This window comes from Mirounga angustirostris, unplaced genomic scaffold (genome assembly GCF_029215605.1).
Source record: "Mirounga angustirostris isolate CCGP_5_RB_7025 unplaced genomic scaffold, mMirAng1.0.hap1 SCAF_10, whole genome shotgun sequence".
NCBI lineage: Eukaryota > Metazoa > Chordata > Mammalia > Carnivora > Phocidae > Mirounga > Mirounga angustirostris.
The window spans coordinates 123,807,046-123,834,637 of NW_026991718.1; the positions used below are offsets into that span (position 1 = coordinate 123,807,046).

A 27,592-nucleotide genomic window follows, 5' to 3' on the forward strand; every position below is an offset into this window, starting at 1 on the left:
AGATCTTTGTAATATTTCCATTATCCTGGAAACTTCCATCTGTTTGCCATTTTCCTGACTTGAGTATGCTCTTTGCTGAGAAATAACTATATGACCATTAAAATAAAAGCAACTTTGTGTGAGCCTTCCCTACTCACTGAATGTCCCTCCCCCTGCCTTATCCAGAGTTGAATGTCCACCGGTCCCATCCTTTAGCTGCCTTTTCCCCTCTGAACCATTCCTCATATGTACACACAATGTTTCAGGTGTGACAAGCTAGATCTGTACAGGTTTTTATCACCTCCCTCCTCAGGATGAGCTAGTTTGTAGTACCAAAGTACCAAACCAGTGCTCCTTTTTGTCCTTGAAACCAAACTGAGCAGTGAACCTCACATGCACATGACATGTCCTTGCACTCATAACAAATGTTTCTTTGTGATGTTTCCTGATTCATGCCCACCAAGTCAGGAGCCCCAGTGAGTTTAACTAGACGCCTGAATTGGTCCCTATTAATAAGTAGTTACTTAAACATTGTTTAGTACCTCAATCATTGAAATTTGACTTGGCTGACAACTGTCAATTTCAATCCAATGACTGTGTTTTAGCTACCAAGAGAATAATCACCAAAACACTTGTTGCCAAGTCTGAATATAATGCTACAAGGCTCAACATGGCCATGATCTTCCCAGCTGTAGGACACACAGCCTAACCATTTCATCTCTGAGTTTATTCAAGCATCCCTTTCTGGCATACCTTCCCTGTCCATCTTATTGACCAAGTCCAATCCCTCACCTGTGAATGCAACCTGGACTATTGGTAGCTAGGGCCAACATCAGAGGCATTATAAACCAGTGAGATCCTGTAACTAGATATGCAAGCCTGTCTTTTCTCAATCTTAAGAATAGGAAAACTAATGCCCTAAATTGAGACCATTTCCTGCAAGAGCTCTGATTACTTCAAGATCAGACCATCATCCAAACAGGGTTTATTCTGAACAGGTGAAACCCAAATTCTGGCATGTTCCATCTTTGGTGAAGACCTGGGAATTCTAAATTATTCTTAAACCAGATCAGCTGCTGGAGACATGCTGTGGACCCTGAAATAATAGGAACTAGGTTAACCTGACTGGTTAACATAAATGAAAGTTCTGAGATTTTCCTGTTGTGTGTCACAAAGCTGGGTGTCCCAGAAATAAAAAGTCTTTCAGGGATAAAATAACATTCCCATACACAAACAATGAATCATGGAACACTACATCAAAAACTAATGATGTAATGTATGGTGATTAACATAACATAATAATAAAATAAAATAAAATAAATAACATTCCCACCCCCTGTTTGTTTCCTCTTCCAACCAAATCCTGGAAAAGCCAGACAAGTAAAAGGAAGGTATATGGGGGCGCCTGGGTAGCTCAGTTAGTTAAGCATCCAACTCTTGATTTTGGCTCAGGTCATGATCTCAGGGTTATGAGGTCAAGCCCCTAGTCGGGCTCTGTGCTAGGCATGGAGCCTGCTTCAGATTCTCTCTCTCCCTCTCCCTTTGCCCACCCCCCACTCATGCTCTCTCACTCTCTTAAAAAAGAAAAAAAGACATATGGATATAAATAACTAAAATCAAGATTAAGAATTTTTTGATGAAAGAGGGCAGTGCTATCTTGGTGAGAAAATGAAATAAATGCCCAAGACAGATTGCTGGGCACCAACAATAAAAGAATGAGTTGGTGAAGGCTTTTGAGTTGTGTTACTCTCCTCCCACAAAAATCTGGATCTATCATTGTCTGCTCAATAGCCAAAGCAGTAACACCTACAAGGTACCACAAGTGCAACTAAAATAACAAAATGGTGGTTCCAGAGCCCAGGTATAGTAAGAAGTGTATAAAAACAGGTACAACTGGACTAGGCAGACACAGAGTTTATTATTTTTCTTCTTCCTATCCATGCTGACAGATAGATAGCTAAACCTAAGAAAAAATTGCCATAGAAAACAGATGTAGGGCAGAAAAGTAGATATGTTCCATAAGCAGAGGGGAAGAAAGAAGAAAAGTATTATTTAGGAAGTAACAAATGGGTGTAAATAAGCCCAGATTGTATCATTGTGGAGTTTTGACTGGAATTTTCCACCACCTACTTTAAATCACCCAAAAGACATGCAAGTTACCCTACCAACCATCCCTCTACCACATACATATGAAAATTAGTAATGGGAAACCTCACTAAAATGGAGTTGGGAGGTGTCAGGATGGGGAGCTCTACCACTCCTAGTCAATTGTAGACCCAACAGGAAGAGACCAACTTGACCTTGCATGTGGATACTACTCTACCACAGGAAAAATGCACTTTCCTTATCCCTCTGGGCAACAGCTCAGCCAATGAGAAGCCATCATACTTTGAACTCCCAGTTTACTCCAGCAGACTTTTAGTTTATAACAGCCTTCCCAACCTATTCCTCTTCTCCTTAAAAAAACATACCTCTGGGGAGGAGTGGGGGGGGAATGGGTTAGCCTGGTGATGGGTATTAAAGAGGGCATGTATTGAATGGAGCACTGGGTGTTATATGCAAACAGTGAATCATGGAACACTACATCAAAAACTAATGACGTAATGTATGGTGATTAACATAATATAATAAAATAAAATTTAGAAAAAAAAAAAAAAACCTCTCCTTTGTTCCCCAAACTTGCCTACAAGTTTGACCATAGCTTGTTTGTCCAGACTGCAATTCTCTTTCATTCCCCAATAAATCTGTCTTGCTGGTAAAATAACTAGTAGTTTTTAGTTCAAGGTTAACATATACAATAAAAGCAAAAACAGCTCACATTTTCATGGACAAATGATCACAATAAAATTTGCTACAAACATGTACACAAAGAGAAACAACAAGCCAAATAGCCAATATAAAATACTGGGTGTCACACACAACTAATGAATCACTGAACACTATATCAAAAACTAATGATGTACTGTATGGTGGCTAACTTAACATAATAAAAATTAATTAATTAATTAACCCATAATTAAATGAGGAAATAAATGAAATAATATTCTCAACTAGATAAGAGTGGGTATTGATATGTTAAAGCAGGGACATATGTTAACAAAGAAGAACCAATAAAAAATAATAGGATTTGGAAAATAAAAGAGGTGACATAAATGACATGATAACTGAGATACATATAAAGGATACAGCCAAAGTATGAATTAGTGATGGTAGATTAGGTCAAGGAGCCCTTTGAAATATTAGAAAAGAATAAAGAAATTTTAAAATATGAAAATTAAGGTAGGGGAATATGACAGAGTAGGAAGCACCAGGAGTCTCTCCACCTAGATAACAATGGCACTGACAGATGTAACTATATTCAGGACTGGAGTCTACTGAGGTTTGTAACTTCCAGGGGAAGGCTTGGATGGTAACTGCAATTAATTTCAATCAATTTCAGCTCTTAGCACACTAGTAGCTACACATTCCCCACCCTTAAAAACAGCTTGCAGCAGCCAGGTGGGCAGAAAAGGAACTTCTCCTCCAAATATCAGGGATATATGCTCTGATCACTAATTGCTGTCTCCCATCACAGAGTGCACACAAAGAAGCACCTCCCCTTATTATTGCAAGCTCCTCCCCCTCATGCTAAAGTAACTTCCCAGTGTTTAAAGGATCAGTGCCCTTTTTCCCACTGTGCTCAGCACAGAGTCTGCTTCAAATTCTCTCCCTTCCCTCACTGCTTCTCCCCCCACTTGTCCTCTCTCCTCTCTCTCTAAAATAAATAAATAAATAAAATTTTTTTAAAAAAATAAAGAACAGAAAGAAAAAAGATTGAAGAAAAGTGAACAGAACCTAAGAGATGTTTGTACATCATTAAGTAAATGAACATATGCATTGTGGGAGTCCCAGAGGAAGAGAGAAAAAAGACCAGAGACAGTGTTTGAAGAAATAAATGATTGAAAGCCTCCCAAATTTGATGAAAGATATGAATATAAATATCCAAGAAGTTCAACAAACTGCAAGTGAGATGAACTTAAAGAAATGCACACTGAGACACATTATAATCAAACTTCCAAAAGCTAAAGACAAAGAGAGAATCTTGGAAGCAGCAAGAGAAAAGTGACACATCACATGCAACGGATCTTCATTATGATAACAGCAGATTTCTCGTCAGAAACTTTAGAAGTCAGTAAGCAGTGGGCTAATAGAGTAAAAATGCTAGAAGAAAAAAGCCTGTCAACCAAGAATCCTATATCTGGCAAAACTGTCCTTTAAAAGGGAGGAGGTGGGAGATCAACCAAGATGGCAACATAGGATGCTCCTGAACTCCCCTCCTCCCATGAACACACTGAATGTACAACTACACATGAAACAATTACTTCTGAAAGAAGTCCAGGGGCTCCTGTGTGGCTCAGTCAGTTAAGTGTCTGCCTTTGGCTTGGGTCACGATCCTGGGATCGAGCCTCACATGAGGCTCCCTGCTTGGCGGGGAGCCTGCTTCTCCCTCTCCCTCTGCCTGCTGCTCCACCTGCTTGTGCTCTCTCTCTCTATCTCTCTGTCAAATAAATAAATAAAATCTTAAAAAAAAAAAAAAAAGAAAGAAAGAAAAGAAACAAACAAACAAATCCAGAAACTAGCTGAGTGACTCCTATACACTGGGCAAATGAAAACATACTAATATTGAAACAGGTAGGAAAGCCTGAGACACTCTCATCATAAATCCCACCTGCAGCACAGTGCTGTACAATCAGAAAGGAACTCCCAGCCTTTTCCTGAGGAGCAAAGTGTTTTGAAAACAAATTTAGTGCCCCAACTTTTAACATTCCCATCTGGGGCCCCTGGGTGGCTCAGTTGGTTGAGCATCCAACTCTTGGTTTCAGCTCAGGGTCCTGAGATCGAACCCCACATTGGGCTCCATGTTCAGCACAGAGGCTGCTTGAGACTCTCTCTGCACCTCCCCCCTGTTCTCTCTCTCTCTTTCTTTCACAAGTAAATAAATAAATATTTTTTTAAACTATTTTTTTTTAAGATTTTATTTATTTATTTGAGAGAGAGAATGAGAGAGAGTGAGTACATGAGAGGGGGGAGGGTCAGAGGGAGAAGCAGACTCCCTGCCGAGCAGGGAGCCCGATGCAGGACTCGATCCAGGGACTCCAGGATCATGACCTGAGCCGAAGGGAGTCGCTTAACCAACTGAGCCACCCAGGCGCCCCAAATAAATATTTTTTATAAAGACTCCCATCTAAGGGATGGGCCCCCAAAACACTTAGTTCTGAAAGCCAGTGAGGTTTGCAGGAACAAGACCCACAAGCCTATAGCAAACAAAGTAGCAGTTGTTAATGGGTATGAGTACTCACTGTGACTATCCCCCCAGGGTTCAATGCAGAGGAATCAGGCAAAATTGCCTTCTTCTAGTCCTTCCCTAAAAGGGGCCCATCTGCAACTTTGAAAGTTGCTGCCTGAAAGTCAGGCTTCTAATTTAGTACACATCAAGAAGCTAGCTGTGATCCTCCCCAGAGACTCGGGAAACAAGTGGACATATACCCCTACCATCTCCCTGTAGCCTGCAAGGTATATATCCAAAGGAAATGAAAACCAGATATCAAAGAGATTTCTGCACTCCCATGTTTACTGCAGCATTATTCTCAGCAACCAACGTATGGAAACAACCTAAGAGTCTGTCAACAGATGACTAGATAAAGATTATATAGGGGCGCCTGGGTGGCTCAGTCATTAAGCATCTGCCTTCCACTCAGGTCATGATCCCAGCGTCCTGGGATCGAGCCCCGCATCAGGCTCCCTGTTCCACAGGAAGCCTGCTTCTCCCTCTCCCGCTCCCCCTGCTTGTGTTCCTGCTCTCGCTATCTCTCTCTCTGTCAAATAAAGAAATAAAACCTTAAAAAAAAAAAAGATTATATATATATATATATATATATATATATATATATATATAAAATATTCCATTATAGGAGAGGAATTAAGATGGCAGCATAGCAGAAGGACCTTATGCTTGCCTCAGCCCTCGAACACAGCTATATAATTATCAAATCATTCTGAACACCCAGGAAATCGATTTGAGAACTGAGAGAACAAACTGCACAACTAGAGGGAGAAAAGAGGCCACATGGTGGAAGGTAGGAGGTGCAGTGGTGTGATTTGGGGGAGAAAAGAATCACAGGGCTGTGGAGCAGAGGGAGACCTGATCACAGAGAGAGGAGAGAGAGAAACAGAGAGAGAAAGCAGCGTGCTGTGGATTGCACAAGAAAAACATTTCCCCAAAACCATTGACTGGGAAAACAAGAGGGGCTGATTATTGCAAGTTTTTAGAAGCAGTGGAACTCAAAGACTAAAGTTTTAGAAGCCTGCACCTTCACCAGGTGGAGCCTGGCAGGTATAGTGGTGTTCCTGTGGAGGAGGCCAGAGGCCTGGGAGCAGACAGCATGCTCTGAGAATCCCCTGGGTCATGTGGGAGAGACAGTTTCCCTTCCTGGGGTGCATTTGGGAGAGGTGGCACTGCCTCTCAGGGTACAGAAGAGCCAATGGGCACCATTGCACTGCCCTGTTCATTAGCATACAAGCAGAGACACCTGCTGAGGGCAACTCACCTGGATGCCCGCTTTTTGCTATGCTTTACCATAAAATCCAAACCCTTGCACAGTCATGCAACTGCTTTTCTGGGACAAACCAGTACTAGCCACAGCTTAGCGAGACACTCCCCCAGAGGATCAGTGCTGGTCTGTGGTCCCTAAAATTTGGGAGTTTTGAAACCCAGCTGCACACCTGAGATAAAACACAGGAGCACTGTACCACTGCCAGGAGGGCAGTCCATATGGACACAGACAGGGTGAAGGCAGGAATCTGACAAAGCCTGGGACAAAAGAGGGGAGACTGTTCACTCTTCTGTGAGAGCTTCCTGAACAGCAGCTGGTGCGAGCTCCCCTCTCCGGGGAGGAGAGCCGGCCAGTGCCATTTTTCACCCCTCCCATCAGCACAGATGTACTTCAGCAGCAGAGTGCACACAGCAGAGGCTTGAGCTGCTGACACCAAGCCCCACCCCCCTGTGCTCTACAGGTGCCTTTTTTAATAGGGTAAGCGTGACTGAGAGCCAGAGCAGCTGCAGGCCCCTCCCCAAGAAGACTAGCACAAACCCTCCCTCCATACACACACCAAGTCTACTGACCATAGAGTGCTGCAAAGCTTCAGCTCTAGTGGAAATGGGACAAGGCGCAGGCATACTAACAAACAAAAGATAGAGACCTAGACAAAATGCCAAGATGGAGGAATTCATCCCAGAAGAAAGAATAAGAAGAGGTCACAGCCAGGGAGATAATCAAAATAGATATAAGTAATATGCCTGAACCAGAATTTAAAACAACAATCATAAGGATACTACTGGGCTTGAGAAAAGCATAGAAGAAACCAGAGAAACCCTTACTGCAGAGATAAAAGAACTAAAAGCTAGTCAAGCCCAAAAAAAAAAAAAATGCTATAACCAAGGTGCAAAACTGACTGGATGTAATGACCACAAGGATGGAAGAAGTAGAGGAACAAATAAGTGACATAGAATATAAAATTATGTAAAATAAGGAAGCTGAAAAGAAGAGGGAAAGAAAAGTATTCGACCACAAGTGTAGACTGAGGGAACTCAGTGACTCCATAAAGCATAATAACCTTCCTATCATAGGAGTCCCAGAAGAAGAAAAGAGGAGAAAAGAGGCAGAAGGTTTATTTGAGTAAATTATGCTGGAAACTTCCCTAATCTGGGGAAAGAAACAGACATCCAAATCCAGAACGCCCAGAACTCCCATCAAAATCAACAAAAGCCAGTCAACTCCAAGACATATCTTGGTAAAATTTGCAACATACAGAGATAAGGAAAGAATCCTTAAAGCAACAAGGGAAAAGAAATCCCTAACTACAAGGGAAGACAAATCAGGTTAGCAGCAGACCTATCCATAGAAACTGGAAGGCCAGAAGAGAGTGGCATGACATATTCAATGTCTGAATAGAAAAAATATGCAGCCAAGAATACTTTATCCAGCAAGGCTGTCATTCAGAATAGAAGCAGAGATAAACAGCTTCCCAGACAAACAAAAACTAAAGGAGTTCGTGACCACTAAACTGCAAGAAATATTAAAGGGGACTCTTTGAGTGGGAAAGAAAGACCAAAAGCAACAAAGACTAGAAAGGAACAAAGAAAATCTCTAGAAACAAGGACTTTACAGGTAATACAAATGGCACTAAATTCATATCATTCAGTAATCACTCTGAATGTAAGCGGACTAAATGCTCCAATAAAAAGACATAGGTTATCAAAATGGATGAAAAAAACAAGACCCATCTATATGCTGCCTACAAGAGACTCATTTTAGACCTAAAGACACCTCCAGATTGAAAGTGAGGGGGTAGAGAACATTTCATCATGCTAATGGATGTCTAAAGAAAGCCAGAGTAACTATACTTATATCAGACAAATTAGATTTTAAACCAAAGACTGTTATAAGAGATGAAACAGGGCATTATACCATAATTAAGAGGTCTATCCAAAAGAAGATCTAACAATTGTAAGTAATTATGCCCCCAACTTGGGAGTACCCAAATATATAAATCAATTAATAACAGACATAAGAAACTCATTGATAACAATACAATAATAGTAGGGGACTTTAACACCCCACTCACAACAATGGACAGATCATCTAAGCAGAAAATCAACAAGGAAACAATGGCTTTGAATGACACACTGGACAAGATGGACTAAACAGACATATTCACAGCATTTCATCCTAAAACAGCAGAATACACACTCTTTTTGAATGCACATGGAACATTCTCCAGAATAGATCACATACTGGGCCACAAATCAGGCCTCAACAAGTACAAAAAGATTGAGATCATACCATGCATATTTTCAGACCACAATGCTATGAAACTTGAAATCAACCACAAGAAAAAAATTGGAAAGACCACAAATACATGGAGGTTAAAGAACATCCTACTAAAGAATGAATGGGTTAACCAGAAATTAAAGAATAAAAAAATACATGGAAGCAAATGAAAATGAAAACATGACAATCCAGAACCTTTGGGATCCAGGAAAGACAGTCATAAGAGGGAAGTATATGGCAATACAGGCCTACCTCAAGAAGCAAGAAAAGTCTCAGATACACAACCTAACCTTACATCTGCAGGAGCTAGAAAAGGAACAGCAAATAAAGCCTAAGGCCAACAGAATAAGGGAAATAATAAAAATTAGAGAAGGAATAAATGATATAGAAACAAAACAAAACAAAACAAAAAAAAAAACACAGTAGAAGAGATTAATGGAACTAAGAGTTGGTTCTTTGAAAGAATTAATAAAATTGATAAACTCCTAGCCAGATTTATCAAAAAGAACAGAAAAAGGACCCAAATAAATAAAATGACAAATGAAAGAGAGATCACAACCAACACCACAGGGATTACAAACAATTATAAGAGACTGCCAATTATATGAGCAATCTGGAAGAAATGAACAAATTCCTAGAAACACACAAACTACCAAAACTGAAACAGGAAGAAATAGAAAATTTGAACAGACCCATAACCAGCAAAGAAATTGAATCAGTAATGAAAAATCTCCCAACAAACAAAAGTCCAGGGCCAGATGGCTTCCCAGAGGAATTCTACCAGACATTTATTTTTTTAAAGATTTTATTTATTTATCTGAGACAGAGAGAATGAGAGAGACAGAGAGCACATGAGAGGGGGGAGGGTCAGAGGGAGAAGCAGGCTCCCTGCCGAGCAGGGAGCCCGATGCGGGACTCGATCCAGGGACTCCAGGATCATGACCTGAGCCGAAGGGAGTCGCTTAACCAACTGAGCCACCCAGGCACCCTCTACCAGACATTTAAAGAAGAATTAATACCTATTCTTTTTAAATTGTTACCAAAAAATAGAAATGGAAGGAAAACTTCCAAACTCTTTCTATGAAGCCAGCATTATCTTGATTCCAAAAGCAGACAAAGACCACATGAAAAAGAAGAATTACAAGCCAAAATTCCTAATGAACATGGATACAAAAATGCTCAACAAGATACTAGAGAAAGGAGCAAACCATAAGAGACTCTCAACTATAGAGAACTGAGGGTTGATGGAGGGGACGTTTGCAGGGGATGGGCTAAATGGGTGATGGGTATTAAGACAGCACTTGTGTTGAGCACTGGGTGTTATATGTAAGTGATGAATCACTAAATTCTACTCCTGAAACCAATATTATACTATATGTTAACTAACTAGAATTTAAATAAAAATTTGAAAAAATAAATAAAATATTCCATTTTATATATATAAAATGGAATGTCAATCAGCTATGAAAAAAATGAAATTCCCCCATTTGCAACAAACATGGTGGACTTTGAGGGCATTATGCTAAGTGAAATAAGTGAGACAGACAGAGGAAAACAGATACTATATAATATCACCTAAGTGTTGAATCTAAAAAATCCAAACTCTTAAATACAGAGAGTAGAATGGTGGTTCCCAGGGGCTGGAGGCTGGGGAAATTAGGAAGATTTTTGTTTAACAGTACAAACTTGCAAATAGTAGATAAATAAGTCCTGGAGATCTAATGCACAGCATAGTGATTATAGTCAACATATGCGAAAATAAGAAATCATGTTGTAGGGACGCCTGGGTGGCTCAGTCGGTTAAGCGTCTGCCTTCAGCTCGGGTCATGATCCCAGGGTCCTGGGATCGAGTCCCGCATCGGGCTCCTTGTTCCGCGGGGAGCCTGCTTCTCCCTCTGCCTCTGCCTCTCTCTCTCTCTCTCATGAATAAATAAATAAAATCTTTAAAAAAAAAAAAAAAAAAGAAATCATGTTGTACACCTTAAACTTATACAATGTTAAATGTCAATTATATCTCAATTTTTTAAAAAAATAAGGGAGGAAGGAAGGAAAGAAGGAAGGAAGATGATAATGATGATAGGGTTGGGATTTGATAGGGCCAGGGTCATGGAACATTCTGCAAAATCTAGTTGTCACTCAAGAAATACCCTTGTGATGGAGCACCTGGGTGGCTCAGTCATTAAGCATCCCAGGATCCTGGGATCGAGCCCCACATCAGGCTCCCTGCTCCGTGGGAAGACTGTTCTCCCTTTCCTACTCCACCTGCTTGTGTTCCTGTATCGCTGTGTCTCTGTCAAAAAAATAAATAAAATCTTAAAAAATAAATAAATAAACATTATTAAAAAAAGAAAAAAGAAATACCCTCAATTCTGAATACAAGCCAAAATCTGACAGATAAGGTAATGGAGGGAAAATCTTACTGTCAGCACAAGCGCAATGAGAAATTTAAGTTTTGCAAAGTCTGTAAATATCTCCTCACAAAATATTTAATAACAAAGGCAAAAGAGCAGTTTTACAATAAAGAAACCTAGCAGACACCATCTTAGTCGAGTGACTACAATCACAACCACAAATAATGGAACAAATAGACATTGTGAACCACTTAATATGATGTAATGAAAAGAACACTGCATCTGTTAATATTCTGGTCAAAATTCATAATTAAGGTGCCTGGATAGCTCAGTCAGTTAAGCATCTGACTCTTGATCTCAGCTCAGGTCATGGGCTCAGGGTCATGAGATTAAGCCCCACGTTGGGCTCCACGCTCATCAGGGAGTCTGCTTTTCTCCCTCTCCCTTTCCTTCTGCCTCTCCGCCATCTTGCACACGCACGCGCTCTCTCTCTCTTAAATAAATAAATAAATAAATAAATAAATAAATAAATAAATAAATAAATCTTTTTTAAAGGATTTTTTAAATCTTTTCATTATATTCAATTATTCAACACATAGTACATCACTAGTTTTTGAATAAATCTTTCTTAAAAATTCATAACCTACACCTAATCATGTGGAAATATTAGTATAACTCAAATTGAGGGACATTATACAAGATACCAGCCTATAATCTGCAAAACCTCATAAAAGTCATAAAAGTCAAGAAATGCCAAGAAATTGATTCAAACTGAAAAAGACCAGAGTGACATGATAATTAGATGTGACACATACTTCTGGATTGATCCTTTCCATTAAAAAGGAGGATCCTAGAACAACTGGCAGAATTTGAATAGGATCTCTAAGAAAAGAGTATAAGACAGTTCTCCATAATCTTCTTACAATTCTATGAGTGTGAAACTGTTTTAAAATAAATTTTTTAGGGGCGCCTGGTGTCTCAGTCATTAAGCGTCTGTCTGCAGCTTAGGTCATGATCCCAGGGTCCTGGGATAGAGCCCTGCATCAGGCTCCCTGCTCAGCGGGGAGCCTGCTTCTCCCACTCCCTCTGCCTGCCGCTCTGCCTGCTTGTGCTCTCTCTCCCTCTTTCTCTCCCTCTCACTCTCTCTCTCTGTCTCTCACTCTCTTTCCCTCTCTCTCAAATAAATAAATAAAATCTTTTTAAAAAATAAAACAAAATAAAATACATTAGCTGGCCTCCAGGTTAGAACTGGCCCTTCAGTTCTGGATGCCAAGAGCCACAAATCTTGTCTCACGAATCTTGTCTCACAGCCTCCTGCTCCAGGAAGGAGCTGGGCTGGTCCCCTGGAATGGAATCTGGGAGGGGAGGCAGACACACATAGCCCAGGCTCCTTGAAAATATAAAAACATGATAACAGAAACGCAGCTTGCTCCAAACTGCATGTGGGTGAACAAATGTATCATTTCAAACCCTGTCATTTGCCCTATAAATATAGTCCTTAGGGGATGGTCAATTGAAAGCCTCACCTGAGGGGAGGATGCTCCACCCAGGCCTCTCAATCAGGACTCCAGCCTGACTGTTTCCACGGGGCTTCATTCATTTATTACAACATTGGATGTTGTAAGTACCCAATTTGACATAACTTTGCCTTATTCTCATTTATTGCCTACTATTACCTTCATCTATGTGTAGATTCCTTTCCTCTTCTGTTTCTATTAGGTTTCTATAATAATAATAAAGTTTTCTTTCCTTTTCGAAACCGAAACACGGACGGCTGTTGTGAATCTTTTGTTCAGAACAGAAGTGAACACAGTGGATACATCTTTAAAATTAAAAGGATTTGTAAATAGATCGTGATGTGGGAAACAAAGGCAAAAGAAAAAATTGAATTTCCTTACTACTTACAGCCCATTGACAAGTCCTTGAAACAGGCAGAGTGACATTCCTCTAGAAACTCAGCTGCCTCAGTGTTAAACTTTGCTAAGGGCAAGAGGCAATCCTAGCCCAAGCCCCCAGGATCCTGCAAGTCTACTTTAACATATAAAAATTCCTTTGGCAACTTCCTTTATCTCTACCCCCCAAGATGCATGTTGGTAATCATCCTCCAAGCATATGGCCCACTGATATACATCTGAAAAGTCTCATGATGGAGACTTTTACGAAAGAGTAATAAATGATCTTTTCCGAACAATAGCTAGGCCCCTCAGGATCCTGGAAACCTTGTTTCCAAAATACCTTGGAGGCATGTGCCGTCCTTAATCCCCTCCCAACTTGGAAGTATATAATGTCACTGGTCACAACCCCAGTGCAGTTCTTTCTGCCCATGAGTCCTGCCCCCGTGCTTTAATAAAACCACCTTTTGGCACCAAAGACATCTCAAGAATTCTTTCTTGGCCGTTAACTCCAAACCCCAGCATTTCCTACATCAGACAGGATCATGGGGATATGCATTAGAGGGAGGTATGGATGACTCCCTGGTGAGCGTGGTTATGTAGATGGATGTGTCATTCACTAGTACACAAAAGAACAGAGGAGGAGGGGTGCCTGGGTGGCTCAGTTGTTAAGCGTCTGCCTCGTTCAGGTCATGCATCGGGCTCCCTGCTCTGCGGGAGGCCTGCTTCTCCCTTTCTCACTCCCCCTGCTTGTGTTCCCTCTCTTGCTGTTTCTCTGTTAAAAAATAAATAAAAAATCTTTAAAAAAAAGAACAGAGGAGGAAAGGCCTGGCAGGAGACAAGGGAAAGGTATAAAATCATGAGCATGTTTTGGGGCCGGATGTGCTTAAGGTTTGTCCAAAACATGTAAGTGGATATGTTCAATAGATAGTTCAACGTATGAGTGTGGTGCTCAGACAAGAGTTTGCATTATCTTCCAATCCGACTGTCCTTAGAATAACCTACATTATCTATTTTTGGATTTTTGTATATATGTAAAATAAAATTGTTTATGTTATTTAGAATTTTTGTCTGATTGGTCTTTTAGTTTCTCATAAAGATATATTAAAAATCGTACATTATGATTCAGATTGCCAATTGGTCCAATTCTGTCAGTATTCTGTTTGTTTATCTGTAACTGAATATAAGCTCTTTCTCTTCACTGTAGCAACCCAGCACTTGGAGGCAAGTGTCAAGAGGCAAGACACTGGTGGCAGGGAAAATGACTTTATTCAGAATGCCAGAAAACCAAGGCGATGGAAGACTATTCCTACAGATTCATCTCCCCTAAGCATGAAATTTGAGCACTCTTATTTTGTGATTTCCATTTATTGTCTTTTTTCTTTGTTTTTTTCCCCCATTTTTTGGTCTCATAAGGTAGGAGATGAAAGTGTAGGAGGAAACTTTGAGCAAGACAAGATGCCTCTAGAGATAGGAAAACATAAGGTAAGTGAATATACGGGCATTAATATATTTCCCTACTTCATATTCTGGGAAATAGATTCCTAAAATTGTCAGGAACAATATAATATTATTCACTAGGATGACTATAGGGTATTCACTCAGTCCGTTAAGGTTGGTATTGACAAAGATATAATGGGAAGAGGCAAGATGGCAGAGGAGTAGGAGACCTGGATTTCGTCTCTTCTCAGGAATTCAGCTGGATAGGGATCAAACCATTCTGAACACCTACAAACTCAACAGGAGATGGAAGAAAAGAATAGCAACAACTCTCTCATCAGAAAAGCGACCACTTTCTGGAAGGTAGGACGTGCGGAGAAGTGAATCCGAGGCGATATTCGGGAGGATAGACGGCGGGGGAGGGGCCTCCGTCGGCCGCTTCTGGCAAGTGATAGAGCCGCGGAGCACAAAATCGGAACTTTTAAAAGTCTGCTCCGCTGAGGGACGTCACTCTGGTGGCTAAGCGGGGGGTGGAACCCTCCGGGACAGTGTGGTCTCAGGACCCTCGGGGTCACAGAAAGACCGGGGGTGCCTGAGGGCGGCAGAGCTCCCAGGTAATGGAGCCGGGAAGCCGGCTGCAGAGGCGGAGCCCAGGCGCGGGCTCTCAGCTCGGGGTCGCCATAAACCGGGATCCGCGGCCCAGTCGGGCCCCTGCTCCTCCAGCGGGGACCCAACAAGCGGCAGATCCGGGGAGACTCACCTTCCTTCCCCAGGAGGAGCTGCGCGGGAGGGCACCGCAGGGATCTGCTGGGTTTGGAGACTCCACCCGGGGTCGGGGGCCAGAGACAGAAACACGCGGTCACAGGCCGGGAGAGCACGGAGTGCGGCCGGAGACTGGGGAGACGGGAGTGACTGATGGCCTTTATCTGGGGGCTCACTGAGGAGTGGGGCCCTGAGTTCTCGGCTCCTCCGGGGCAGAGATTGGGAGGCCGCCATTTTCACTCTCCGCCTCCAAAGCTGTACGGAAAGCTCGCAGGGAACAAAAGCCCCGGAGAGCAAACCCGAGCAGATTACTTAGCCCGGAGGGGGCAAGGGCGGGGCAATTCCGCCTCCGGCAGAGACATTTGGAAACCACGGCAACAGGCCCCTCCCCAGAAGATCAGCGAGAACAGCCAGCCAAGACCAAGTTTACCGATCAATGAGAACGACAGAACTCCAGCGCTAGGGGACTACTGCACATAGAATCCATGGCTTTTTTACCATGATTCTGTAGTCTCTCAAAGTTAATTTTTTTTAACTGTCTTTTTTTTTTTTGAATTTTTCTTTTTCCCTTTTTCAACCAACATCTTATCAATCCTTTTTTTAAAAAACATTTTTATTTTTCATTTTTAGAGTCATATGCTATCCCTTCATAGTAGTTACCTGTATTTTTGGCATATATATATAAGTTGTTCTCTCTTTAAAATTTTGAGATAGTTTCTTCTAACAGATCAAAATATACCCTAAATCTCTAGTGTACAGTTTTTTTCTACTCCCCTGCCTGATCACATTCTCTCCTTTTTCTTTTTTTTAATCCTTTTCTTTCTTTTTTCAAACAACTTCTTATCAATTCCTTTTATAAAATTTTTTATAATTTCCATCTTTACAGTCATATTCCATCCCTTCATCACATCAACCCTTATTTTTGTACATATATAAGTTTTTCTTTCTTTAAAATTTTGGGAGGCACTTTCTTCTAACAGACCAAAATACACCCAAAATCTAGTGTGTGGCACTGATCTATATACCAGCGTGATCATATTTGATCATATTCTGTTTTTCTTTGTTTTGTTCTGTTTTTGTTTGTTTTTATCTTTATCTTTTTCTTTTCTTTTTCTTTTTTCTCTCTTTCCCTTTCTTTTCCCACTGCTTCAGGTCTTTTCTGATTTGTTTAGAGTATATTTTCTGGGGACGTTGTTACCCTGCTAGCATTTTGTTCTCTCATTAATCTATTCTCCTCTGCACAAAATGACAAGATGGAAAAAATCACCTCAACAAAAAGAACAAGAGGTAGTACTGACTGCCAGGGACCTACTCAATACGGACATTAGTAAGATGTCGGATCTAGAGTTCAGAATCATCACTTTAAAGATACTAGCTGGGCTTGAAAAAAGCATGGAAGTTATTAGAGAAACCCTTTCTGGAGAAGTAAAAGAACTAAAATCTAACCAAGTAGAAATCAAAAAGGCTATTAATGAGGTGCAATCAAATATGGGGGTGCTAACTGCTAGGATAAATGAGGCAGAAGAGAGAATCAGTGATATAGAAGACCAAATGATGGAAAATAAAGAAGCTGAGAAAAAGAGAGATAAACAACTACTGGATCACGAGGGCAGAATTCGAGAGATAAGCGATACCATAAGATGAAACAACATTAGAATAATTGGGATCCCAGAAGAAGAAGAAAGAGAGAGAGGGGCAGAAGGTATAATGGAGCAAATTATAGCAGAGAACTTCCCTAATTTGGGGAAGGAAACAGGCATCAAAATCCAGGAAGCACAGAGAACCCCTCTCAAAATCAATAAAAATAGGTCAACACCCCGACATCTAATAGTAAAACTTACGAGTCTCAGAGACAAAGAGAAAATGCTGAAGGCAGCTCGGGAGAAGAGATCTGTAACCTACAATGGTAGAAACATTAGATTGTCAACAGACCTATCCACAGAGACCTGGCAGGCCAGAAAGGACTGGCAGGATATATTCAGAGCACTAAATGAGAAAAATATGCAGCCAAGAATACTATATCCAGCTAGGCTGTCATTGAAAATTGAAGGAGAGATAATAAGCTTCCAGGACAAACAAAAACTAAAGGAATTCACAAACAAGAAACCAGCCCTACAAGAAATATTGAAAGGGGTCCTCTAAGCAAAGAGAGAGCCTAAAAGCAACATAGACCAGAAAGGAACACAGACAATATAGAGTAACAGTCACCTTACAGGCAATACAATGGCACTAAATTCCTATCTTTCAATAGTTACCCTGAATGTAAATAGGCTAAATGCCCCAATCAAAAGACACAGACTATCAGATTGGATTAAAAAACAAGACCCATGGATATGCTGTCTGCAAGAGACTCATTTTAGAACCAAAGACACCCCCAGATTTAAAGTGAGGGGGTGGAAAACCATTTACCATGCTAATGGACACCAAAAGAAAGCTGGGGTGGCAATCCTTATAACAGACAAATTAGATTTTAAACCAAAGACTGTAATAAGAGATGAGGAAGGACACTATATCCTACTTAAAGGGTCTATCCAACAAGAAGATCTAACAATTGTAAATATCTATGCCCCTAACATGGGAGCAGCCAATTATATAAGGCAATTAATAACAAAAGCAAAAAAACACATCGACAACAATACAGTAATAGTGGGGGACTTTAACACCCCCCTCACTGAAATGGACAGATCGTCTAAGCAAAAGATCAACAAGGAAATAAAGACTTTAAATGACACACTGGACCAAATGGACTTCACAGACATATTCAGAACATTCCATCCCAAAGCAATGGAATACACATTCTTCTCTAGTGCCCATGGAACATTCTCCAGAATCGATCACATCCTAGGTCATAAATCAGGTCTCATCTGGTACCAAAAGATTGGGATCATTCCCTGCCTATTTTCAGACCACAGTGCTTTGAAACTAGAACTCAATCACAAGAGGAAAGTCATAAAGAACTCAAATACATGGAGGCTAAAGAGCATCCTACTGAAGAATGAATGGGTCAACCAGGAAATTAAAGAAGAATTTAAAAAAATTCATGGAAACCAATGAAAATGAAAACACAACTATTCAAAATCTTTGGGATGCAGCAAAGGCAGTCCTAAGAGGAAAGTATATAGCAATACAAGCCTTTCTCAAGAAACAAGAAAGGTCTCAAGTACACAACCTAACTCTACACCTAAAGGAGCTGGAAAAGGAACAGCAAATAAAGCCTAAACCCAGCAGGAGAAGAGAAATAATAAAGATCAGAGCAGAAATCAATGAAATAGAAACTAAAAGAACAGTAGAACAGATCAACGAAACAAGGAGCTGGTTCTTTGAAAGAATTAACAAGATTGATAAACCCCTGGCCAGACTTATCAAAAAGAAAAGAGAAATGACCCAAATCAACAAAATCATGAATGAAAGAGGAGAGATCACAACCAACACCAAAGAAATACAAACAATTATAAGAATATATTATGAGCAACTGTATGCCAGCAAATTAGATAACCTGGAAGAAATGGATGCATTCCTAGAGATGTATCAACTACCAAAACTGAACCAGGAAGAAATAGAAAACCTGAACAGACCTATAACCACTAAGGAAATTGAAGCAGTCATCAAAAATCTCCCAAAACACAAAAGCCCAGGGCCAGATGGCTTCCCAGGGGAATTCTACCAAACATTTAAAGAAGAATTAATACCTATTCTTCTGAAACTGTTCCAAAAAATAGAAATGGAAGGAAAACTTCCAAACTCATTTTATGAGGCCAGCATTACCTTGATCCCCAAACCAGACAAAGACCCAATCAAAAAGGAGAATTACAGACCAATATCCCTGATGAACATGGATGCAAAAATTCTCACCAAAATACTAGCCAATAGGATTCAACAGTACATTAAAAGGATTATTCACCACGACCAAGTGGGATTTATCCCTGGCCTGCAAGGTTGGTTCAACATCTACAAATCAATCAACGTGATACAATACATTAACAAAAGAAAGAACAAGAATCATATGATCCTCTCAATAGATGCAGAAAAAGCATTTAACAAAGTACAGCATCCTTTCTTGATCAAAACTCTTCAGAGTATAGGCATAGAGGGTACATACCTCAATATCATAAAAGCCATCTATGAAAAACCTACAGTGAATATCATTCTCAATGGGGAAAAACTGAGAGCTTTCCCCCTAAGGTCAGGAACGCGACAGGGATGTCCACTATCACCACTGCTATTCAACATAGTATTGGAAGTCCTAGCCACAGCAATCAGACAACAAAAAGAAATCAAAGGCATCCAAATCGGCAAAGAAGAAGTCAAACTCTCACTCTTTGCAGATGATATGATACTTTATGTGGAAAACCCCAAAGACTCCACCCCAAAACTGCTAGAACTCATACAGGAATTCAGTAAAGTGGCAGGATATAAAATCAATGCACAGAAGTCAATGGCATTCCTATACACCAACAACAAGACAGAAGAAAGAGAAATTAAGGAATTGATCCCATTTACAATTGCACCCAAAACCATAAGATACCTAGGAATAAATCTAACCAAAGAGGCAAAGGATCTGTACTCAGAAAACTATAAAATACTCATGAAAGAAATTGAGGAAGACACAAAGAAATGGAAAAACGTTCCATGCTCATGGATTGGAAGAACAAATATTGTAAAGATGTCAATGCTACCTAGAGCAATCTATACATTCAATGGAATCCCCATCAAAATACCATCCACTTTTTTCAAAGAAATGGAAAAAATAATCCTAAAATTTGTATGGAACCAGAAAAGACCCCGCATAGCCAGAGGAATGTTGAAAAAGAAAAGCAAAGCTGGCGTCATCACAATTCCGGACTTCCAGCTCTATTACAAAGCTGTCATCATCAAGACAGTATGGTACTGGCAAAAAACAGGCACATAGATCAATGGAACAGAATAGAGAGCCCAGAAATGGACCCTCAACTCTATGGTCAACTCATCTTTGACAAAGCAGGAAAGAATGTCCAATGGAAAAAAGACAGTCTCTTCAACAAATGGTGTTGGGAAAATTGGATAGCCACATGCAGAAGAATGAAACTGGACCATTTCCTTACACCACACACAAAAATAGACTCCAAATGGTTGAAAGACCTCAATGTGAGACAGGAGTCCATCCAAATCCTAAAGGAGAACACAGGCAACAACCTCTTCAACCTCAGCCACAGCAACTTCTTCCTAGAAACATCGCCAAAGGCAAGGAAAGCAAGGGCAAAAATGAACTACTGGGACTTCATCAAGATAAAATCTTTTGTAAAGCAAAGGAAACGTCAACAAAACCAAAAGACAACTGACAGAATGGGAGAAGATATTTGCAAATGACATATCAGATAAAGGGCTAGTATCCAAAATCTATAAAGAACTCATCAAACTCAACACCCAAAGAACAAAGAATCCAATCAAGAAATGGGCAGAAGACATGAACAGACATTTTTCCAAAGAAGACATCCAAATGGCCAACAGACACATGAAAAAGTGCTCAATATCGCTCGGCATCAGGGAAATCCAAATCAAAACCTCAATGAGATACCACCTTACACCAGTCAGAACAGCTAAAATTAACAAGTCAGGAAACGACAGATGTTGGCGGGGATGCGGAGAAAGGGGAACCTTCCTACACTGTTGGTGGGAATGCAAGCTGGTGCAGCCACTCTGGAAAACAGTATGGAGGTTCCTCAAAAAGTTGAAAATAGAGCTACCATATGATCCAGCAATTGCACTACTGGGTATTTACCCCAAAGATACAAAAGTAGGGATCCAAAAGGGTACGTGCACCCCGATGTTTATAGCAGCAATGTCCACAATAGCCAAACTGTGGAAAGAACCAAGATGTCCATCAACAGATGAATGGATAAAGAAGATGTGGTATATATATGATATGGAATATTATGCAGCCATCAAAAGGAATGAGATCTTGCCATTTGCAATGACGTGGATGGAACTGGAGGGTATTATGCTGAGCGAAATAAGTCAAACAGAGAAAGACATGTATCATATGACCTCACTGATATGAGGAATTCTTGATCTCAGGAAACAAACTGAGGGTTGCTGGAGTGGGGGCTGAGGGGGGCGGGATGGGGTGACTGGGTGATGGACACTAGGGAGGGTATGTGCTCTGGTAAGCGCTGTGAATTGTGCAAGACTGTTGAATCTCAGATCTGTACCTCTGAAACAAATAATGCAATATATGTTAAGAAAGAAAAAAAAAAAAGAAGAAGAATGTAGCAGGAGGGGAAGAATGAAGGGGGGGAAATCAGAGGGGGAGACGAACCATGAGAGATGATGGACTCTGAAAAACAAACTGAGGGTTCTAGAGGGGAGGGGGGTGGGAAGATGGGTTAGCCTGGTGATGGGTATTGAGGAGGGCACGTTCTGCATGGAGCACTGGGTGTTATGCACAAACAATGAATCATGGAACACTACATCTAAAACTAATGATATAATGTATGGGGATTAACATAACAATAAAAAAAATTTTTTTTAAAGATATAATGGGAAGAGAAAAAAGCGAGTCTAAAGGGATGATGAAAAAAGTCTGGAGATGGTTGGTGGTGATGGTAGTACAACAATGTGAATGTACTTAATTCACTGAACCGTACACTTAAAATTGGTTAAAGTGTAAATCTTATGTATATTTTACCACAGTAAAAAAAGTCTAAGTTTATTATACCAGTATACATGTAACAACTGTCCCAGGTGACCTACTATTTGGTCCTATTGTAGAACGGTAATAGATTGATATCATAGCAAACAGAACACTTAGGAGTTAGAAGTCTCTTTGGGTAAATATATGCATAGCCTCCATGTCTAACACTATGGCTATGACTTCCATGAGTCTATTGACCAAGTGATGGGTTGCTCAAGCATGAAAATGATGACATTAAATAAATAAATAAACAAATAAATAAATAAATAAATAAATAAATAAATAAGAATATAATGACATTTACAAAGTGACCTATCTGCTCCCATTTTATTTTTAGAAATATCTTCTATATTGAGCATCTTTAATGAACAGTTACCTGGAGCATGAATAGTCTCACATTATGGGTCCACTTATTGAACAAATTACTCTTCAGCAATGATTATGTATCATAATGAAATTCCATTTACATTTCCCTTCTCTAAAACTTGTTCTCACCAATTTTCTAATCTTACTTATTCCACTACCCTTCCAATACAGGCAGGCTGTTACAACTGTCCACAAATCAATTAATCTTTGCTTCCAGGTAAAGTGGACAAGGATGGATATCTCCTCAAGTTCTACCCACTGAGAAAATTTCCATTCCTCACTGTCATTCAGGGAACAAGAGCTGTCAGCATCTAAGCAGTTCATCTCCAGTTGTCCTAAAACACTAATCATGGAAGGATTGTGCAAACCAGATAATTTTTTCACCATTCGTCATCTGCTCTTTGGGAATTCCTGAAGAAGCCATAATTGTGGATTTCAAAGTCTGTGACAACACAACACAACACAACGAGAAGAATGTATTTCATGGGCTAAGGGTGTGACTGGCTTGTTCATAAAATGTACTTATGCCTTTAGGGCCATCTCCTACTCATCTCATAATGTAGATTCCTTCCTTATTTTGAAGGACTGCTAATGGGCTCACTAGGTACTCCAGACTTTTCTCAAGTATCTTTCTTTCATAGGATTTTACTAGACAAAGGAGGGAGTTAATGACCCTCACTGTTTTCTACTCCGTAACATTTTCACTTAATGTCTTAGACCCCACACACTGAAATGGAACATTTTATCCTCTCCTTGGGGACCTGCTGTTCAGGACATTCACATTCAGCACATTGCACATGACCGTACAGAAACTTCAAGAACCCCATATTTAAATAATAGTGTCATCAGATAGCCCTTCTTCTGAACACACAGGGGAAGAATTCAAGGCATTCAACACTCTGGAACATATTTATTTCTCCGTCATAGCCTAGGGCCTCTCCCACTCAGCCCTGCCACTACTCGGCCTTGTCCTAATAGGAGTTGATGACCTGGAGAAGTGAAGATGCTGACCCTGTTGAAAACATGAAACTACCACCTTCAGATTTTGTTTACTCTAACCTCTGGCCCTGACCTTTCTCCACACTGTGGAGAATGTACTCCAGCTAACAACAGACACTTAGCCTTTACTCATTGACCAGGTTTCAAGACCTTAATACAATTCCATTATAAAAGCCTTAAGAAGGGAATCATGTCTCATTTGGGTCCCTCTAACAATGCATGACTGCAGAGAAACTAAGTAATTGTATATTGATCACATTATCAGTGAACAATATGCTCACATAGAATTTATATTATTAATCACACGGAGATGTGGAGTCATAATATATAACAGAATTGAAACAGTTATACATAGAAGCTTGACTTTTTTTTAAAGTAAGCTCTACGCCTAATGTGGGGCTTGAACTCATGACCCCAAAATCAACAGTTGCATGCTCTACAAACTGAGTCAGCCAGGCGCCCCTAAACTGGACTTTTTAAATAAACTTCTCATTCATAGTGCTCAAATACAAAATAATAATTGACTTCCTTAGCAAAAACAAAATATCTTGGCATAATAAGAGAATAAAATTAAGATTTGTTCAATATGAACCAAAATCCAGATGAAAAGCCTGAATTTCCTGACTCTTACCCAAATATTCACAATTTCCAATCCTCCCATTCATGAGTTGTTCCTGCCCACTCTCACAGGAAGGAAAGGACACCTGTATTGAGAGTCCAATAGGTGGAGGGACAGTTCTGTGAAGAAAAATTGGGATGCCATTACCAGAGGCATATAATGGGAGGATGTAATGCTGAGCAGACAAAACCAAATACTCACTACAATCCACCCCTTGACTCTTCAACTCATATGCACTCCTTTTCCAGCCCAATAGGAGCATGATTTAGAGGTTGCTCAGACAGCTGCTTTCCTAAATGAGGATGATGACCTGTGAGAAAATGAAGCTGGGACCCCACATTAGAAGTCTGGTTTTGTAGGAAAACTGTGATGTCAGTGGTGCGGCCTGTCTGCCACAGTAACATATAACTCAGAGAATGTGTGCTTCATCTTTAGGGTGCTGAAGGAAATGAATGGGCTTCTGAGTGAATGTGGCCCCTAAAAAAAAGTGCCTTCATTTTTTGGACCCACATATTTAGCTGCTTTAGAATGCAGGTGTTTCCTTCTTGAGTTTCCAATATAAGACTGCTGCAATCACAACACAATATTGAAGGATGAAATCTTATTTCTGTCACTCCCATTCTTTTTCATTTGGAAGCAGAATAAAGTCATATTTCAAATATCTAAAAGAGGGAAAGTGAGAGGGAAGGAGGGACATAGGGAGAGAGGCAAGGAGGGAAGGAGGGAGAGAGGAAGGAAGGAAAGCTGGTAGGAAAGAAGGAAGAAAGGAAGGAAAGAAGGAAGGAAGGAAGAAAATACTATGATACTAAGTTAGAATCCAGACACAAAAGGCCCCAGATTGTATGATTCTGTTTATGTGAAATATACAGAAAAAAGCAAATTTATAGAGACAGAAAGATTAGTGATTGCCAGGGGTTGGAACAATAGGGTATAGGGTTTCTTTTGAGGGTGATGAAAATGTTCTGGAATTAGATAATTTTGTGAATATATTTTGTGAATATATTAAAAACCACTTTAAATTTGTGAATTTTAGAGTATGTAAATTATATCTCATTTAAGAAAAAAAAAAAAACAGGGGCACCTGGGTGGCTCAGTTGGTTAAGGGACTGCCTTCGGCTCAGGTCATGATCCTGGAGTCCCGGCATCGAGTCCCGCATCAGGCTCCCTGCTCAGCAGGGAGTCTGCTTCTCCCTCTGACCCTCCCCCCTCTCATGCTCTCTCTATCTCATTCTCTCTCTCAAATAAATAAATAAAATCTTTAAAAAAAAAAAAAACAGTGCAGGGACGCCTGGGTGGATCAGATGGTTAAGTATCTGCCTTCGGCTCAGGTCATGATCCCAGGGTCCTGTGATCAACTCCCAAATTGGTTCTCCCTCTGCCTGCCACTCCTCGTGCTTGTGCTCACTCTCTCTCTGACAAATGAATAAATAAAATCTAAAAAAAAAAAAGTGCAGTGCTGGTACAGAAATAGAAAAACATTCATAGACACATCAAATAGAAAATCCAGAAATAGATCCAAGTATAATTGAGAACATGATGAAGTTAACATTCAAGTCAAGGGAAATTTGACATATTCTTCAATAAATGATAGGACAATTTGTTATTCATTTGATTTGATAGTCAAATTAGATCTCTAACCTGCATCACATACAAAAATAAATTTCAAATATATTAAGATTGTAAATATAAAAAAGTAAAATAAAATGATAAACTAATAGAAGAAAATATTTTTTAAAACATTTTTCTAGATTTGGGTTGATGGAGGACTTTCTAAGAAAACTCAGAAACCCCTAAATTTGTTTGGTTTGTTTTGTTTCTTTTGTTTAAGATTTTATTTATTTATCTGAGAGAAAGAGAGAGAGAGCACAAGCAGGTGGAGTGGCAGGCAGAGGAAGAGGGAGAAGCAGACTGAGCAGAGAGCCAGACATGGGGCTCGATCCCAGGACCCTGAGATCATGACCTGAGCTGAAGGCAGCCACTTAACTGACTGAGCCACCCAGGCACCCCCCTAAATTTGTTTGTTTATGAATGACAGACTTAATTATATAAATATTTAAAGTACTTGATTGAAGAAACCACAACAAGATAAGAGGGAATATAATACCCTGGAAGAAAATATTTGCAAATATAACTATTAAGACTCATAATTTATGAGGTACCTGAGTGGCTGAGTCAGTTAAGTGTCTGCCTTTGGCTCAGATCATGATCCCAGGGTCCTGGGACCGAGTCCCACATTGGGCTCCTTGCTCAGCGAGGAGCCTGCTTCTACCTCTCTCTCTGCTGCTCCCCCAGCTTGTTCTCTCTCTCTCTCTCTCTCTCTCTCACTCCCTATCAAATAAATAAATTTTTAAAAATAAAATAAAATAATTCAAAAAGACTCATAATTTATAAAATATTCTTGTAAATCTGTAAGAAAAAAGATATCCCAACATAAAAATTACCAAAGTGTGAGAAAGAGGAAACTCAAAATGTCAATAATTAATCTCATCCCCATTAGCAGCCAGGGAAATCTAAATTAAAACAACAATGGCCTGCTATTTTCGCTCATTAGATTTACCAAAAAATAAGTGTTATCAAGTTTGTGGTGAATTGAGTATTATCTACTAAATTTTTAAATGTATATGCTTTTGACCCAGAAGCCCACCTCTAAAAATTTATGCCATAGAAATAATTATACATAAAGACCCATGTATAAGAATATTCATTACAGTATTATTTATAATTAAATATCAAAAACAACCCAACTGGCCATTAATGCAAAAAAAGTGAAATAAGTTATGATACATTGACATAATCCATGTAGCTATTTAAGAGGCTCAGCAATATAATGTTAAGAGATAAAACCAAGTCCCAGGTCTAGCTGCATGGCATGATTTCAATTATGTCTTTGTTTTTTTAAAACTAATATAAAAGTTCTCTTAATGAAACACACTTAATGAATTAATTGGCACTCCATTTCCTATATGAAATATACTGATTTGTTCTACCCTTGGGAGACACGCATGGGTAGTAGATGGGTAAAACATAATTTGCCCTCAAAAAGATGATTCTAGCTTTTAAAGGAGCAAAGAATACTACTGATACTTAGAGATAGGTTTCTAAGCATATGGGAAAAAAACTGGAGATTGAGTGGACTGAGGAGAGAAGTAGCTCTTTCTCTAATTCAATAAAGAAAATGATGAGGATAGATATAGATGGCCTTCAACTTCATGACGGTTCAACTTAACGATATTTCAGCTTTCAATGGCCACCATTGTCCTCCCATAAAACCATTTTGCTTTCCACTCTCAGTACAGTATTCAATAAACTATATGAGATATTAAACACTTAATTATTTAAAAAGGCTTTGGCTTAGATGATTTTGCCCAACTGTAGGCTAATCTAAGTGCTCTGAGCACATTTAAGGTAGGCTAGGCTAAGCTATGACGTTTGGTAAGTTAGGTGTATTAAATGTAGTTTTGATCCACAATATTTTTGACTTACAATGGGTTTATCGGAACATAGTAAGTCCAGGAACATCTGTACCTTTTCATTTTCTGTAATTTTTAAATATTTTTACCAGAACAGTTTAAAAGACACAGAAAAGTGTTGACCAGTGTTTGGTAGAACTTACAGTATAATCATCTCACCTATAAAGTCAGCAT

At 39.8% G+C, this 27,592-nt stretch overlaps 1 protein-coding gene across 3 annotated transcripts in view; it reads right to left on the minus strand.

Annotated features, from left to right (window-relative positions):
• Window positions 1-27,592, minus strand: part of WFDC11 (WAP four-disulfide core domain 11) — a 113,156-nt gene that overhangs the window by 50,545 nt on the left and 35,019 nt on the right. The window lies entirely within an intron of this gene.